The 13,013-nt window shown below is 37.4% G+C and overlaps 2 long non-coding RNA genes across 3 annotated transcripts; one reads left to right on the plus strand and one right to left on the minus strand.

The window, feature by feature from the left end:
• Nucleotides 1-1,122: 1,122 nt before the first annotated feature.
• On the minus strand, nucleotides 1,123-3,960 carry LOC139119451 (uncharacterized). Of its 2 annotated transcripts, none has more exons than XR_011548937.1 (4): nucleotides 3,755-3,960; nucleotides 1,814-2,152; nucleotides 1,290-1,352; nucleotides 1,123-1,185 (listed from the first exon to the last, which is right to left on the minus strand). It is a non-coding gene; the product is annotated as an uncharacterized lncRNA (long non-coding RNA). The 2 variants fall into 2 exon arrangements; XR_011548936.1 differs by lacking the exon at nucleotides 3,755-3,960 and adding an exon at nucleotides 3,248-3,325.
• Nucleotides 3,961-4,507: 547 nt separating this feature from the next.
• Nucleotides 4,508-7,001, plus strand: LOC139119458 (uncharacterized). The gene is made up of 4 exons (XR_011548938.1): nucleotides 4,508-4,608; nucleotides 4,911-5,012; nucleotides 5,606-5,929; nucleotides 6,888-7,001. It is a non-coding gene; the product is annotated as an uncharacterized lncRNA (long non-coding RNA).
• Nucleotides 7,002-13,013: the final 6,012 nt, after the last annotated feature.

A 13,013-nucleotide genomic window follows, 5' to 3' on the forward strand; every position in this document is an offset into this window, starting at 1 on the left:
TGTGTCTCAGATTTTTTATATCTTGCTTAGTTTTTATTTGAGCACAATTTTGAAGAAATCAGCTAGGAGTAAATTCACTGCTCTGGAAGTTTTTCTGGCGTAAAACTGTTTAAGAAGGTTTTAAAAAATTCTGAGACACTACTTGGAAGATCCTTAAGACAGCTTGCACTCACACAAATTTCAGTGACCATATCTCAAAGCATGAAACAAAACATAGGGAAAACAGATTTTTGAAAAGTTATGCAAGTTTCCTGTCACATTATAGTTATGTAAATAATGGTGACACTATTGTAGCCAAAATGTTCCCCTATATCTAGGCTTTCCGAAAATATATAATTTACGGGATTTGTGAGCTTATTAACCACTAGAGAATTGTTAGCTTTAAAAGGTCAATTTCTTGTCTTGGAACCTTAAGAGCTTAATCAATGGGTTGATAGAATTTTGTATCCGAAAAAAATAAAATAGTTCCTTGCACAAGAAATTCACTGAAGAAAAATATTGCTGAGGAAAAACATAATTTTTGTAGGATTTAATCGTCGCTAATTTTTATTACCATTGATCTTCTCATATGAATTACATTGGTATTATCAAATCAGTCAAAGTACCAATTACCATTATTTGTGGATGCATACATTCCTGTCCTTGCAGTAACTGAGTTGTACAGTTCTGTACTCTGGGCACCTGTGTAATTATCATAAGAGGAATAGCCTTAACTTCAACATGGCAAATATTAAATTAAAAAAATTAATGGCTAATAGCGATTTAATAAATCAACAATGAAATAGATCTGCGTTACATTTTGAATGCTCAGACGGTTGACTTCGATATGTGAAACACAGTACTAACGTTGATCACCGTTGTCGTAATTAATTAAAATAAATACCTGCAGTAAAGGATGTAACATTAACCGCAGTAATGTTAATGATACTGCTCTCCAGTCTTTGGGAAGTTGCAAACGAGTCTGCAATGTATGAGTGATTAATATTGTGATTCTCATAATATATCGATATGTAACCCATTTGCTTCAAAAAGTAAAACATACAATTGCTACTGTTACAAAGGTACGGCGAAATATATTGTGAAGTACAATACAGGAAACAGGATTATTTATCTGTGAAGTACCTTTATGGTTTAATGTCACTTCTGCAGTAATCTTTTTGGTTTCAGCCTTTGTTGTTGAAGTATCTGTATGAATAAAATAACGTCATTTGTGAGCATAACAGATGAACTTTAAGTTGGGACATATTTTCTTAGAATGACAAAAGTTATTCTAAATTTAATCTAATTACCTTGCGAAGTAGATGCTCTTGTTGTGATGAGATGATCTTCTGTGGCTACCAATGGTAAAGGACCTGCTAATCGAAATCAGAATCGTTTGCATTTCTTTCTGTTTGTCTGTTTGTCTGTTTGTTTGTCTGTCTGTCTGTCTGTCTGTCTGTCTGTCTGTCTGTCTGTCTGTCTGTCCGTCTGTCTACCTGTCTGTCTGTCTGTATGTCACTGTACTTCCCTTCAACGTACTGCAACTGCAACTATCACCAGGACAAAAACGTAGAATTACACATATATAATTGTAGAATCGTGATTCGATTCTTTTAGCTAATTGTGAGAATATTGTATGTACGAACACATTTGTGAACTAGTTTTTGTGATCAGAGTATTAAAATCTTTTTGGATTTTAAAGTCGTTTACAACCTTTCATCTGGGATTACATTATGTCGAGAGACAAATGACTTTAAGACACCTAAAGTAAAATGTTTTGCTTGCAGAAATTGTGAAGTTCAACACACTTTTTAAAGCGAAGGAAAGAACTTACTGAGAACCTTGAATTGGATATTGAAATCTTCTTTGATTTTTCTCCCATTAGATGTGACATAGATAACCATGCAGTGGTACTCCCCCGCATCTTCACTGTTAACGTTGCGAATGGTCAAAGCAGGAGCATTTTGCAGAGAAAATTTTTGTCTGTTGATGGACACAGAACGCCCATCTCTAAACCATTGTACAACGAAAGAATCCATCTTTCCCTTACTCCAGCGTACAATGTTGAGGCTAGCTTCTGTTGGACCTGGGTTGCACGGCAGCTCAACCGTTTCCCCGACATTCGCCGTCTTATGGATCCCTTCTACTGCCGGGTTAGAAATTTTACCTAAGACTGTCCATAAACAAAAGAAAGGAGACGAAAAAATCAATGGATTTTAATATCATGCCGCCTCGGCTACCTGCCAAAGGGAATCTTACCTTCAAACGCCATGCCTTAATCGGAGCGACTGTCACGAAAGGCTGGCAGATGCGTCCCAGATGTACACTAACGCAAACTCTTTTATGATATCGGCGACTTCAAAACTCATTTGAACTTCCAAGAAATTGAAAGTAGCATGAATAGTTTATAGTAAATGCAGTTGTAATGTTTTCCGTAATTAAAAGTTTATTCTTTATACTATGCTATTGTCTCGAACACATTCGTAAACATCCTATAGATCGTCTCATCAAGCTTCTTAAAGTTCAGATGAAACTAGACCCTGAAGTTTCAAATCGCCTCTCACAATTAGGAAGTAATGTACGCATGCGCTCTATGCGGTGAGTCCTGTAGCTGTCGTCAGATCAGCAATATACTTGGAACTCTCTGGTACATTCCTTCACGACAACATATCGCAAAACCGAAAGCAAAGCACATGGACGTTTTGAATTCATGAAGCTATCACATAGACGATAATATATAGTGAAATGAATTTGAATGATTGAAACTTACTCGCGAAAACATAAACACCCTTGCGAGTTATTTCATCTCGATTTGTTCTACGAGATACCTGATACCTAAATTTAGATACAGCAAAAAGGCATTTATCTTAAAGTTTTTTAACTTGGGTTTGACAGATATTGCGCCAAAAATTGCCTATTAGTTTAGAAACCAAACTATTGGTGGTTACTAAAACACTTATCACTTTTGCAGTTTTACACTACAATGGGATGAGAGTCAATTTTAAGCTGTGTACATAGAACAAGACTTTAGTAAGTCAACTCTTCAATCTGTAGTTTTTGGACAACAAGAATGAAAGTGAATGAGTTAAACATGACACAAGTAACTGAAAGACTTTAACTTTACCTGTAATGAAGCTTGCAAATACAATATGCCTCATCACTATACATTCTTGTGGATATCAGCGAACATAAAATCAAGGCGCGTTTCAGGGTCTGCCGGCTTAATCGATTGGCGCTAGGAAACACCTCTCGGCTCCAAAAGTCTTACCGGAATGTAGAGGGCCTATACCGCGTACTCTCTGCTACTGACGGGATCTGCCAAATTCGTTCGCTAATTAAATGGTTTTGCCCATATTGTGCCATCAACATTAACAGCAGACGACTTTTGTAGGTATTATTAATACTGCCTTATTTTTAGCGCCCTTGAGAATGAACAGACATCTTTGGATGCGAACGGAAGTGATTTTGGAGCCTCCAGGTATCAATTCTATCTCTTGGCTAAGACTCCCTATGTCACTGGTTATTAAGGGTTTTTGTTATCGGGGACAATGTTATGGATTGTTTGCTGATCACATGAACGAATAGCGGATCGTTACAACAGTGGATACCCTCTATCGTCGAGTCAAGGGACAGATAACAGTAGTTTGCAAGTAGTTTAGTTCTAGCTGACTGACGTCTGAAGTATGGTAAGTAACCGTTTGTTATAAATCTGAAATCTCTATTGTTAATCTAAAATGCAATCAGTAATTGATTGAATTTATTGTTTGTAAAATACCTGTCAACTTCTTCCAACCCCATTGACCACTTAATACAAAGAGGCAGCGTTGAACTTCTTTAGAGACATGCGGACGTCCTGTCAACCAAATCTTCTTCGATCGTCAACCAGTATCTGATCCAAAATAGCCAAGGAGTGACAGAAATACCAATGCTTCTGACAGACTGGCGTATATTGCGTCGATGAGATTATGATAGTTTTTGTTGGAAAATGGCTACGATTGGCATGGCTCCAAGTATGCGCCATTCCTTGCTTCTATGGCCCGGGTACGACGGATATTTGTGGTCAATTGGTCAAGCCGGAAAGCAACTCGGCGAATAAGGCGAAACAGTTTACAAAGACCGGTGAATTAAAATGTGGGTGGAAATATTCCTAAAAGTTGACACTCCCCAAAACGTAACAGTATTGAGCTGGTAATGAAGACATGTCATAGATTTTGAAACATTTTAGGAAATTCCACATATAATTTGAAGCTGTCCAATGCTTGTTAATTATTCTGCGGCTTCACTAATGACTTTCGACAGCGAGATGTTCTTTATAACTTACGACTAAATGTATCCTTACACTAATATATGTGAACTTTCTCCGTTACTTACATAAATATATGTTTATTACGAATAGCCATTGGAAGGCAAACGATTAATGGGGACAACTCATATCAAAGCATGACTACTTATTATCTTTGGTGTGAATGATGTTAAAGTTGTTTAAATTTATTTATAGATGTCTTTCTTTTGTTCTTGAACAGCAGGTTATGACTATGAGGATTCGGAAGCTGACAACAATGATATTTATCAGTGTTTTTGTAGAACGTTTAAGAGCGGAGTCATTGATTAATACAAATCCCATTTACGGTATGCTGATGTATATTCCTTCTTATGAAATTGAATTGCTTTCCTTGTGTATCTGCGCCGCAGAGAGAGAGAGAGAGAGAGAGAGAGAGAGAGGAGAGAGAGAGAGAGAGAGAGAGAGAGAGAGAGAGAGAGAGAGAGAGAGAGTACAGCAACTTGAAAAAGGTAGAAACATAGTTAAAAAAGAAGCAGAGATGAACAAGTATACTTAACAGATTATGGAAAATCATCGTTAGCAGACATGAAATAGATTGTAGTTCGACTGTTTTTAGAACAGTGATTAGGCATTCGTTTTTTTCACACAGAATGCCATACGGATGATCTACGAATTTACACTGTATCTGCTTCCGAGACGACTTTAACTTGTGCAAATATTTGTCCTGCGCCGACATCTGTCGGAATATTATGTAAGTTCACTTTGATTTTTTTCAATTCTTCAATGTCCGCCATTTGTTTAATTGTGAGAGTCGTAATCATAAACGGTCAGGCTGATATTCCAGACATCCCCGATATAAGCAGATGCTTCAAATTTAAACTAACAAGTTCATCCGTTCAACATCTTTCATAACATCCCAACACTTGACGTAACGATAATGATGTTTTCGGCACTCCAATTAGCAAAGACTTGCAGAATTGCAAAGCAACGATAACAGTGTAAAATTCAACGTGGGGTACAAAACAATGGCTCACCAACAGAACAACTTCAGCCATACATATAATGTACCATTCACATCACATCACAATTCAGACACTTTCAAATGGAAACGATGACTGAGAGAAACCAATGTTCAAACCAATAAAACCTGTTAGTACATTTAATCTTTATAAGTTGTATCAAATTGAGCTCGTAAATGTTTTATTTTGCGACAGTCCTGTAGTTTTTACTAATGTGAGAAACGCCCTAGAGACCAGTTTGCGAGACATTTTGTTTTTCCACATTTTTTTAAGGTTTGTAAACAGGTCATTACTTGTATGCCAAAAGTCAATCATTCTTTTTCAGATCTGGATCCTGACCCCACACTAGTTGTATTCCAAATGGATAGTAACATTACGTTTAAGTGTAAAGTGCCGACGGTACCTCAAGTTTTAGAAGTATTACTTAACGTTAATGGAAGTCGTTACGAAAACATCGTATTCCATACAAATGAAACATCGCACACGACTTTCCACCTAGATGATGGCAAATCACCGATTCTACGCAACTTCTCAACCTCTGAATATGGAATTGATCTAACGATCACTTCCATCGACAGGCCAGCTACTCTGCAAATCTCTTTCACAAATGATCAACAACCTGAAGATTACAATATCAACATTACGAACAGTAAGTGTAGAAAAAAACAGCAAATGTTTCTGACTACTTCTCTTTTCCTTCAGAAAGTTGTTCTATACCTGGGCGCTTATTATGTCGCATGCGGGCGCTCGTAGCAGTTCGTCAGGGACTGTAATATACAGTGCGGATGTAGATAAACGTGTTTTCCGTTGCTGCTAAGGGGCTGTGGAAAATTCAAACACGCGCACGGTAAACGCAACTTCTGTATTTAGGGGCGAGGGGATTTGGCTGTAATTCGATGACCACGCGCAAAATTCGCACCACGTGATTTTTTTATCGCAACATTTCGCTACACGTTTCTATGTACTGCCATACATCGCTATATTGTTTGGTATGTACCAGACCAGTGCAGCATCGGCGCTACACTAGTAGTCGTTTGACATGCATGTGGTTCAGTGCACGAATAAAATAACGTAACAATCATTTTGGATATCCATGATCTATCTCAGAAAGTACACTTTCCAATTTCTGTTGTTTTTCGATGAATACTAAAATCCTTCGAGTTTGCAACAGACAACTTCAAAATGCAGACTCTCTTTCTAGTCGAAAATCCGCCTTCAGACAAACGCTGCTCAAATTTGGAATGCTCGTGCATTTTACGTACTTTTTGTTTCAGCAACTGACAGCATTCTGCATGGTAAAGTAAGCCGTTTGATTTCCACACTTGTCTTATATTAGCAAACAGTGTCTATCATACATGATTGATATCGCTCAATTGATTAAAAATATTAAAAAAAATGTTTTTAATTTCAAATATTACATGAAAGTAAAGTTATGCGCTTAAAACGGATATGAAGCAGTTGCAATCAACAGTTTGCTACTGCTAATGTAAATACCTACATGTATAGCTGTATATATTGTATAAAAGTGGGGTAGAGTAACCATGCTGTACATGGCGTGTCCATATAGCTTATCATTAACTAATATGAACTTCTGTCCTCTTCTGCAGAATCTCCGTCACCTTTGCATGAAAACTGTAAGTGTACGACCTGTACAGGTGAGACATTTCTTATCTATTTGTCACTTGGCGATAGAACAAAGTGGGCAGTGAGAAACATGTTATATTTTCTATCATGATCCGTTGTATCTTCAAGATCCTGGTTACTAATAAAGCTGAGAATATTTGAAAATGAAGATACTTAATGCCGATTTTGTAGAACGTTAAAGCAGTTAGACTTAGATCATGGTAGATGATGCATAATTAGGAATCCCAAAAAACAATTATTTTCGCCAGGTCAAAGAGTGAATGAAACGACAGAGGGAATCTTTTTGGTGATCCTATAACCACATTAGTTAAGAAAACTTGAAAAGTGAAACATATCCAGGGTATCATTGCTAATCTTATCAACTCTGAATGGCTCATGAACGACATATGTGCGTGAGCAATCAAACCGTCTCAAAACTCGACTCCATCTCATATCAACGAAGGTTAAAATACCATTAAACCTGCATATTTCATGACCGTTTCTTTTACAGGAGTATAATACGTTCATGACCAAAACAATAGAGCACTGTTTTTTCTTCGTTTCAGGATATCGTGTGAGCATGAAGGGTTACTTCGCTCTTGCGGTCTGCCTTCTTTGGGTCTGGTTGTACAGTTCGATCCATACATGAAAAGTATACAAAGTTAAATTGTCCATGGGCATCATGTCAAGGAAATATAGGCTGTTACGTTATGATAGTTCATACTGGCGAGTATATAGCAATCTACTTGGTAGAGGCTCGAAATAAGACTGCTCAACGTTTTACGCTAGCATTTCAAACATGCACCCGAGAATTTCGATATGTTGTTATGATACAAATGCCATTATAATTAGAGTACGACGATGTTAGCGGGAAAAAGCCACAACCACTTTAGTTTATGAATTTCTCTCTTGTAAACTGTAATAATAAGGTATTAATTAGTCTAACTTAAAATTAGTCTCAGTGTAGATAAATTTCCGGGCACAAAGTACTGGGGCCGTAAAAGTGAAAGCTATTTCTCGTTAGCCTTCAAGTACTCATACTATAACGAATAAAAATTGTGAATAGGAGACAAGTCTTGGGCGACATTATTTTCAAAATACCTCACTTGATAAGACTTCACGTGTTGCAGATGTTTTGAACTCTTATTTGCGAACTTTAATAATGTACATATGTAATTCTAGATATTTTGGATGATCTTTCATGACCTAAGGCCTACGTCATTTTATCTCAGAAACTTATGCAAATACAGGTTTCTTTTCTAGCCGACAATGGTACGGATCATAACAAATTATTCTCCAAACTGTTTTTTTTATGATCTTAGATGACCTTATCCTATTTCAGTGTATCTTATCAACGACAGGGAGAAGAATTGTCAGGGTACCTTTAGCCAATGTATGCAAATGCTTTGACCCCGTAAAGGTGCTTGAAGCTTCAATCTAGGATTTTATTTATGAAATATGGTGTGTAGTTGTGGCTCATTTCGTTCAATATTTATGTAGGTCTTAGATCAATTTAAATGTATTATTACATAAATACAACATTTAATTTGCACCGGAGAACGTGCTTACTACCGGCATTTGCATAGCAGTGCAATATAAAAAAAACATTATTGATGTTATTTATTTATGTTAATGATCATTTACTCATCTTGGCCCTGTATTTATTTTGTTTGTGAAAAAGAGATTGTCGTCTGCAAGATTTCAATCCACTTTATTTTGATGCAAGTCGTCAAATGATGATACAACCGAAGAAACTACGATAATGAAAACCGCATGTGTGCATTTCAGTGTGAGAATAACTTTCATTATCCGAAAGAGCAGTAACTCGGCGGAGAAGCGAAAACAACGGGCAACGTCAACTCAGCGAAGCCAGTGCTTTGCTCAAGTACAAGCATCCGAGAAATGAAATACAACAAGGGCATAATCGAGACGACTAGTTTCAAAGAAGCAAACAATCCCACCCTGCCAAGCGCAAAGAATTAGCCCATAAGTTAAATGTCTTTTTATTTACTTCAGTCAGTATTTTATGAAATGCTAGGTTTTTTATTGTTATTGTGGGATCTTGAGACTTTGTATCAGTGTTCTATCCTGAAATAAAATAATAATAATAAATAAAGGGAACATGTCATGCAAAGAGTCATCTTTGATTGAGAGCGACAAATTGTTGAAAGCGACAAAATTGGTACTTCATCGCCAGATGCGATAATCAGCACATTTTGGTTTAAATGACAAAGTTTTCGGGGGTTTTTTGGTAGTAACGATCATCGTCAAAAGTTATGGGGTGATAATGTCATTCAGAAAAATAAAGTGGTAAATCTTTTGAGTATAATGGCAGCTTAATCAAGGCGCTTAAGGTGAAATTTTCACCAAAGGCGTACGCGGTACGATACAATCCAAAAATATGCCCCGTGCGAGTTCACCAGGAGTACGAACTTCGACGATTTCTAACTTCGATTAAATATCACACTTAATCCTTTTATCTTGGCATTAAAGCGTCAACGGCAGGATCTCCAACAGAGCATATGATTCAGAGCCCATCCGATGTACAGAAATCATGAAACGATTTAGAAACGACAACGAAATAAATGTGTAGATGGAAAACGTGCAAACCAAACAGCAAGGAAAACTTCAATCACTCGTTCGCTGCACGCGGGTACACCATCGAACACTGTGGCTCAACATAGCAGCCATAGCATATACGCAGTAGCTTCGTAGATCAGTTGACTAAAACAAATTAGCGATATTCTCACTGGCGGTCAATTGAAGAATATGCCGTGTTCTAATCACAATGCCGTTGTATTGCCGATTGGTGTCGTATCGTTACCTGCTGAAGTTCCTTATCGTACGCCTGGCATAATGTCAAAACAAGCCAGTCCTGTCACAGGTAAATTTGCAACAGTTACTCGGGGGACATTTTTATTTCAACTTTTCCGTAGCAAGCGACAGCGACCAAATAAGTGTCAGTGAGGTACACATCATAGGAATGCTTGCCATGGAGATAGGGCTCCTGATGGTTGTGCACGATTTTGAAGACTAAAAAATGTCAAAATTTAAGTGACACTTTTGCCAGTCGTGCTCTATCATTGCACATTTCCTTGTTTTGATATTCAACATTTTTCAGAAAGTCAATTTTATGTATGTAGTTGTCGCTGTGTTTGTAGTATCATTGCGGTAAATATTTTAAACACCACGGAAGAGGCAACTTTACTTGTATCACAAGAAATGGTGGGAGTGTTGTTGATTATCTCTTGTTTCCCTCCAGTGATACATACCTTTTAAAAGATATGTCTGTTGATACCAGAGTCGAATCTCAAAACCAACCACCTGTTTTTGAATTAGATTTGTTTCACAAGCCTGATAGTTGTGTTATCAAGACTTTAACTCCAGCTAATAATTTGTTTTGCTATAAATGGAAGAACGACATTCTTAATAATTTTTAAATAGTTTTTGGAACATTGAATCTGTCTATGTCACTATAACAAAGATCCATAGACCTTAAAAACGGAAGGACAGGCAACTGCCAGAAAAGACAAAGAAACTTGCGTGTTTACCCGTACGATCTGGGTTATAATCCTCTGCGCAGTTATGTAAACGCAAAACACGTCACGTGATGACACAGTGACGTCTTGGCAGCACTGGAGCTACACAGAAGACGCTATACCTGTGCTGTCGAGTCAAGTCGCGTTCTGTTCCGGGGTCTAGTTCACGTTGTTTTCAAGCATTGTATTACCCATTGATTTTTACAGACAATTTTGCTACCATTTTCGACAGATGAGTCACTATTAGGTATATTTATTGTTGTTGTTTTTTGTAATTCCCGTCAATTCATGATCGAGTCGGCAAAGTTAATTTTGCAATCTAATCATTGTACACCCCTGATAACTCTTCCAGCAATGCTGTAAACTTTCTTTTACTTCATTATGTACTTCTTGCACTTTGGCACTGTAGTATTTTTAAAAACTCGTGCGTCTTCAGCCCGATCGGCCATTGTTGTTTACCAAGCGACTTCATGTTTCAACTGAAAATTTCATACCCTGTCATATTTCTCTGCTGTTATGATAATGCATGTCAATGATAGTAAACGTTTCAACGTTAGGTATTTCGTCAACTGACTAGTATTTTGCGGGGCAAATCATGTTTACATTGTAAAACTTGTACCAAATTCACCAAATTTGTACCAAATTCACGTGCAGGCATCTCCAGCTCGATCGGCCATCATGATTGCTGTTGATGGACGATCTTTTTGTGCGTTTCAACTAAGTAATTTTTTTACCCTCTTAATAATGCATGACAGTGCTAATGTACGTTTCTACGTGTCTTATTTCGTGGATTGAACTAGTATTTTTTGGAGGAAGTCATGCGTACATTTGTAAAACTAGGACTATTCACGCGTCTCCGACTCAGTCGGCCATTGTTGTTTACAACACGACATTTGTGCGTTTCCTCTGAGTAATTTTTCGTACCGTCTCATGTTTCTCTGTTGTAATAATAATGCATGACAGTGCTAACGTACGTTTCTACGTGTCTTATTTCGTGGTTTGAACTAGTATTTTTAGGAGGAAGTCATACGTACATTTGTAAAACTAGGACTAAATTCACGCGTCACCGACTCAATCGGCCATTGTTGTTTACAACACGACATTTTGTGCGTTTCCTCTGAGTAATTTTTCTTGCCGTCTCATGTTTCTCTGTTGTAATAATAATGCATGACAGTGCTAATGTACGTTTCTACGTGTCTTATTTCGTGGTTTGAACTAGTATTTTTGGGAGGAAGTCATACGTACATTTGTAAAACTAGGACTAAATTCACGCGTCTCCGACTCAATCGGCTATTGTTGTTTACAACACGACACTTTGAAATTAGACGCGAAAGCTTGAGCATGCGCTGATCGCAATGTTGTAGTGATTAACATAATCTCGCGTCTGACAAGCCTCTCAAATCACGGGAATTTCCGTGAGCTTGCGATACGAGAGATAAACAGTTACGTTTGTTTATGTTAATGAGTGTTCAAGTTTTTCACGGATTATAACCAGGATTACATGAAAGAAAATAGCTAGTTGCCTGTCCTTCCGTTTTTAAGGTCTATGTCACTATAACAAAGATCCAAGGTTATCTCTCAAGGTAATATTGATGAGGCTATTTTACTTTTGAATGATGCAATTTATCAATCTATAGTGTCTATTAAAATTTGTAAACCGAAGAAAGAAAGGTTAAGGAATAAAATGATTGGTGGGATAAAAGGTGTATTGAACTCAAATCTAAAGTGAATCGCGCACTGAAAATTCATAAGTCTGTATTTACTACTACATCAAATAGTGACTTTAAAGTCATTCAAAAACATTGCCGTAACGTTCTAAAATTGAAGAAACAAAATCATGACATACAGAAGCAAAGAATATTTGTTGAAGCTGCTGAAGATTAAAAATCAAAATGCTTTTGGTCCATGTTGAAAACTTACGCTCCAGGACCATCCGAATACATCACTTCAGGGGATTGGTTTATTTGTTTCCCTTCTTTGTTTAACACACCTGGTAATGTTGATGAAGGTTATGAAGATTTTTACTTTTTTATTCATCATTATGATACTGATAGCAAATGAGAGTTAGCCATGAACACTGAAATTTGATGATTTGATGCAATGTTGAAGAGTTGGCCGTAATATATTCTTGAACTACTGTAAATATATTTTGTGTGCTGTGTTCATTATTGAAATAAAGTGTCTAGTTTTCAAAGTACGTTTACTTGACTTTGCTGGCGTGATGTGTCACATACAGGCCCAATAATACTCCCAGTCAACATGGGGTGGTAGCTATACGAGACCATCAACTCCAAAAACGAAATAGAAGGGGGCGTGCGACCGGCTGATGTACTGATCAGTGAAGGTGTTTTCTCATCTGCCCTATGATTGCCATTAACCATAGCGGAGTCCACATGAAACACTGTCAGCAGATTGTCTGACTTTCACAAAATGGGTGGGAAATTGGGGGGGGGGGGGGGGGGTCCTGGGTCTTTGTAGCAAGCCCAAAAAATTAAATGCTATATACCCAGTACAGTTGATGTCTAGTGTGTTTTGTAGTGAGTGCAACCACACGAATCCTTTTGTTTTTGG

The sequence above is a fragment of the Ptychodera flava genome, chromosome 2, assembly GCF_041260155.1.
Source record: "Ptychodera flava strain L36383 chromosome 2, AS_Pfla_20210202, whole genome shotgun sequence".
Classification (NCBI taxonomy): domain Eukaryota; kingdom Metazoa; phylum Hemichordata; class Enteropneusta; family Ptychoderidae; genus Ptychodera; species Ptychodera flava.